This window comes from Mastomys coucha, chromosome X (genome assembly GCF_008632895.1).
Source record: "Mastomys coucha isolate ucsf_1 chromosome X, UCSF_Mcou_1, whole genome shotgun sequence".
Taxonomy (NCBI): domain Eukaryota; kingdom Metazoa; phylum Chordata; class Mammalia; order Rodentia; family Muridae; genus Mastomys; species Mastomys coucha.
The window spans coordinates 103652429-103657775 of NC_045030.1; the positions used below are offsets into that span (position 1 = coordinate 103652429).

The window sequence follows — 5347 nt, forward strand, 5'->3', positions numbered from 1 at the left end:
TTGGATCATCTGGGGGTCACTTCTCTTGAGCTGTCCTAGATTGTAGTAAATGCCTGGACTTGACAAGATGCTGAAACACACACATACACACACACACACACACACACACACACACACACACACACATTATAGGTAGAGAATAAAGTTAAGTACATTTGAGAGAAAGAAAACTTTTCTTAGGTGTACATTTGAAACTCTTAGGTCTTGGTGGTTGGGGCACAGGAGGGGAGTCCTCTCTGGAATAGGTACGTGTACCTATCTGGACAGAGACTCTTTGCTCCATGAGAAGTAGGTCTGAGTTGGTTTCCTATAGCTTTTAAGTTTACAAAAGAGATAAATTTGTTTTTTTGTTTTTGTTTGATTTGGTTTGGTTTGGTTTTGGTTTTTTGATGCAGGGTTTCTCTGTGTAGCCTTGGCTGTCCTGGAACTCACTTTGTAGACCAGGCTGGCCTAGAACTCAGAAATCTGCCTGCCTCTGCCTCCCAAGTGCTGGGATTAAAGGTGTGTGCCACCACTACCCGGCAACACTATAACTTAATGGCAATAGCAAAAATCATTATTTACCAAGGCAGGATAGAACAAGAAGCTCAATTATTAAGTAACTTTGACAGGTTGCATAAGCAGAGAAAAACACATGAAAAGACACACATAGAGACAAATTGTCTTAGGGTTAATGTGGACCATCATGGACAGAAACCAGAACACTGACAGGGGTGGCATGAGACCATGGCAACAGAAAGTGAGTGTGTCCGGGCGGGTTTAGGCCTGGGTCACTGACTGAGCGGGCAGGTGTGCAGGCCCATGAATGATCAGCATGGGATCTTGACTTGCTCCATTTCTGATCTGGGTCAGTTGACTCCTCCTTAGGCAACCTGGTAGTCCCCTGCTCCCGAGCAGTAGTGCGGAGCAAGCATGTGCGTGGCTGAGGCACCAGGCACATGCACGTCCTGTCCAGGGCTGGATATGAAAGCCCACAGACCTCAAGGAACCACAACAGGCCAGATGGCATGCCTGAGGGAATGGAGGGCCGCAGCACCACTGAATAGTGGCAGCAACAGTGCCAGTGGAACCTGCACATACATGCACACAGCTCCGAATCACAGCACCAAATTTTGTATTTTATAAAAATAAAGAAGAGAAAGAAGAATATGGTTGGTGGATGTGTAGTCAGGTGTGGGGGAAGAGGGTGCCTCTGCAGGCTCATGCTGAGGCATCCCCTCCCCCTGAAGGAGCAGACACACGACTATATTCAGGGCTTGGGGAGGGGAGTTGAGGGAGTAGAGACAGAGAAAGGAAGAGGGAGGGAGGGAGAGAGAAGAGGAGTAGAGGCAGATCAAGAGCACATGGCAGGTAGCTGGAGGGGGATGGGGAAAGAGAAAGAACAAGAAGGCAAGAGAGAGAGGAGGGGACAAGCAACCCCTTTTATAGTGAGTCAGGCACACCTGGGTATATTGCCAAGTAACTGTGGGGCTGAGCCTAGACAAAAAAAAAATGCTAACAGTGTGTGACCATAATGGGGATGTCAGTGTCAGTGTGGGTAACCTGATGAATGCTTGTCCAGGTACAGTTGAGCAATTGTTAACATTAAGCTATCTGTGTATCATGTATTTGGTACATTCAGAAAACTCAATTGTTACCCTTTTCTCTTTCTCTCTCTCCCTTCCTTCCTTCCTTCCTTCTTCCTTCCTTCCTTCCTTTCTTTCTTTCTCTCTTTCTTTCTATCTTTTTTGTTTGTTTCCTTTTTAGTTCTGGGGTGGGGGCAGTTTTAAAATAAGGTTTTTCTGTGTAACTCTGGCTGTCTTGGAACTTGATGTATAGGCAAAACTGGTCTCAAAATCACAGAGATCCACCTGCCTCTGCCTCCTGAGTGATGCCACCACTGCCCAATACTTTTTTTTAAAAAAACCTTGAAGCTTCACAAATTCTTTTCTATATAATTTAGTATGCAAAATTTGACTTTCAAGTTGCACACAATTATCTAATTTTCTAAAAATTAAGTTACATGTCGAGGCAGGAGTTACCTCATAGTAGGCAGTGTTAGCATTCTGTCTAAACTCTGCCCCACAGTTACCTGGCAACAACCAGGTAGGCCTGACTCAGTATAAAAGGGGCTGCTTGCCCCCCTCCTTGCTCTCTTGCTCTTCTCTCACTCCTCTCTTACTTCTCTCTTGCTCTTTCTCTGCTTCCCTTCCACCCCTCCCCCATTCCTTTCCTCCCTCTCTCTCCACATGTTCATGGCCAGCCTCTACTTCTCTCTTCTCTCTCTCTCTCTCTCTCTGCCTTTCTCTGCCACTACTACCCTCTTAACTCCACTCTCCATGCCCTGAATAAACTCTATTCTATACTACACTGTCATGAGACTGGTCCCTTGGGGGAGGGATGCCTTGGCATGGGCCCGCTGAGGCACCCCCTCCCTCCATACCTCACCACACCTCCATAAAACATATTCCCCCTTCTCTTTATCTTTTTATAAACACATCAGGCAGTAAGAAAAGGAGCCTACGGTGAAAACTACAAGTTATTCTGTATGTTACAGAGGGAATGGATATAAGGGAAAAGGGCAATGTAAGGGTTAAAATAGCAGATCTAGAAGCACCAAGAGCAGACAAAGACATTTGCAGCTGGCTATGAGATAGCCAAATAGGTCAGAGAAGAGACAAAGGGGCTCTAAGAAGCAAGACCAGTGACAAAAGCTGGCTAGCTTTTTTGAGATCTTTCCCCATAGGGAAGCAAGAACATACTGGGGAGTGTTACACATTACATTACTACTTTTAATACATCATCTCTAATGGAGCTAGTTATAATCAACTAAGTTGTAAATAAGGATAGCTTCTAACAACCCCCTTGCCCTTTCAGGAAAGAGACCCCAGACCATCCTCTAGTAGACACAGAGATAACTACAAACACAGCAGCTGCTTTTGTGGCAGCTGAGAGAACAAAGAAAACATAATTAAGAGCAGTGGAACACCTGCAAGACCAAAGCTAGCAACACCAACCAGTAAAAAAAATAGTCAGCAGACAGTCAAGGTCAGCAATGAAAACAGCCAGAGAACGTGGTATAATTAACTGCAAGCCACCTGCAAAGTCACAAGGTAGGGATGTTGGCCAAGTAACAAACAGCTAGCGGACAGTCAACTAAGATAAATCAACTAAAATAACCAACTAAGCCAGAGACAGAGAGGGCTGGGGGACTGGAGAGTGGGGGACTTCAATTCACCCTGACTAAGTGAGAATGATACAAAAATCGAATGATCATCTGTCTGGTTAGACCCGGCAGATGTGCATAGGCATGTAGATCCTCTATTGTCTCAGTCCCATATGTGGCATGAGGTCTTATTTATGGGCTCTGTCCAGGCGCTCCTTTGTTGGGAACTTATGGTTCCCAGGGAAGGGCCCTATGAAGCTTTCTGAGAGTTTTCATGATAGAAGGAGAGAGAAAGGAGGTTAACCCTCTGAACAAGTCATTACAAATACAAGATAGGGATGAAAAACCAGGTCTTTCTTCCAGGAACGGGGAAGATAAAAGACCTGGGACCAGTAAGAATAACTCTCCCAGATAGGCCTCTGGCACACATGTTCCAGTAATGGGAAGATAATTCTTGAACAAAAGAAAGCGGATGCCTCTGATGGAGGGTTCTACAATGTAGGGCAACAGATCAATTGCATCAATTTCTGGGCCCCAACTCTATACTTAGCCTAAGTTGATGTCTTTCTAGTGAAGAGAGCCCTAATAATAATAGTAATAGTAATAGCAGCAGCAGCAGCAGCAGCAGTAGTAGTAGAAATAAGGATAATAGGAGCTGAAGTGTTTTGAACACATGACAGGTCAAAATAATCTCAACTCCCATTTCAGAGGATCTAACTTCTTTTTTTTTTGTTGTTTTTGTTTTTGTTTTTTGAGACAGGGTTTCTCTGTGTAGCCCTGGCTGTCCTGGAACTCACTCCGTAGACCAGGCTGGACTCGAACTCATAAATCTGATGGCTTCTGCCTCACAAGTGCTGGGATTAAAGGCGTGCGCCACCACTGCCCGGCCAGAGGATCTAACTTCTGACCCCATCAAGCATTCATAAGAATGTGGTGAACAGACATATATGAACACAAAATACCCATACATGTAAACTGTATTAAACATTTTTTTTAAAGTTGACCATACATAATAAAGTTACAGAAAATTGAGTATGGCTAACTTTGGGGCTACATATTTCTCCCTATCCTAACTAGAACAAGGAACGTAAGTCTGTATATATGACTGGAATTACAGGATTAGCATATAAAAAAAATTTTTGAGTCTGAATATGCTTTCCTTTCTACCTTTTCTTGTTTTCAAGAACTCTTCCTTCACTTCAAGCTCATTGACTCTTATGCTGGAATGAAAGTTTTTTTCCTAACTCTCAGACTACAAACAAACAAACAAACAAACAAACAGGTAAAGTTCAAGTACAGAAGTGGCTTTCTTACCCTATGAAAACATAAAAGAACTTTCTTGGATGGACAAATATATGTGTCCTGAATTTTCTTCCCATGGATTTTTTTCCACATCATGAATTTGGTGATATATGACATTCTATACTTGTGAAGGGACCATCCCACAGAAGGACTCCAAGCCTCATGGCACATCCCTCAGAAAAATGGCAAGACAAAATTTGAATAGTAAAGGGCAGTGTTTCAGGAAACTGTAAGGACCTTCCTCAGAATGCCCCAGGATTCATTCATTCATCACTGAAATATATGGCCTATATGCATGTGAGTTTTATTTGGGAAATAGAGACCCTGGGGACATTTTTCTGTTAGGTTAGTTACCCAACCTAGCCCTACCTCTAAACCAGAGATTCCTAAGGATGACTCAAGAAGTATAAGTAGTAACCTTTAAGATATAAAACAGACGGTCGAGGTTGAAACTGGGTGTGTTAAGATGAGTATCTGGCTGGAATGTCGCAAATGCTCTGTCACTATTCAGACACTATTCTTCTTCTTCTCTGGCAGAGGGGCCAGAAGCTTGAGTCATCTCATTCTTGCTCAGGTGGACCCCAGACACCTTAGGGATGGGCTGCAGGATTTCCTCTTTCAAGATGAGATGGCTTAGGGAAACCTGTGTTATAAATCTGTGAGACTTTTGTTCCCTACCATGAAGAGACTGAGCCAAAGACTGTCTCCTCACTATTTGACCTTCCTTGATAGGAAGCAATTATAATTCCTGTCTCCTAAGATGGGGAGATGAACTGGAATTCTTGCAAAATGTATCTGAATGTAAGAAGCTCTGAGCATTGCCAGAGGAGCTATATGGTGAACCATAATTTAAAAATCTTACCAATCAAGCCAGGCAGTGGTGGCGCATGCCTTTAAACT

At 43.6% G+C, this 5347-nt stretch overlaps 1 protein-coding gene across 24 annotated transcripts in view; it reads right to left on the reverse strand.

The window, feature by feature from the left end:
• The window catches only part of LOC116087411 (ubiquitin-conjugating enzyme E2 L3-like), an 82331-nt gene that overhangs the window by 1216 nt on the left and 75768 nt on the right, over positions 1-5347 (reverse strand). The window lies entirely within an intron of this gene.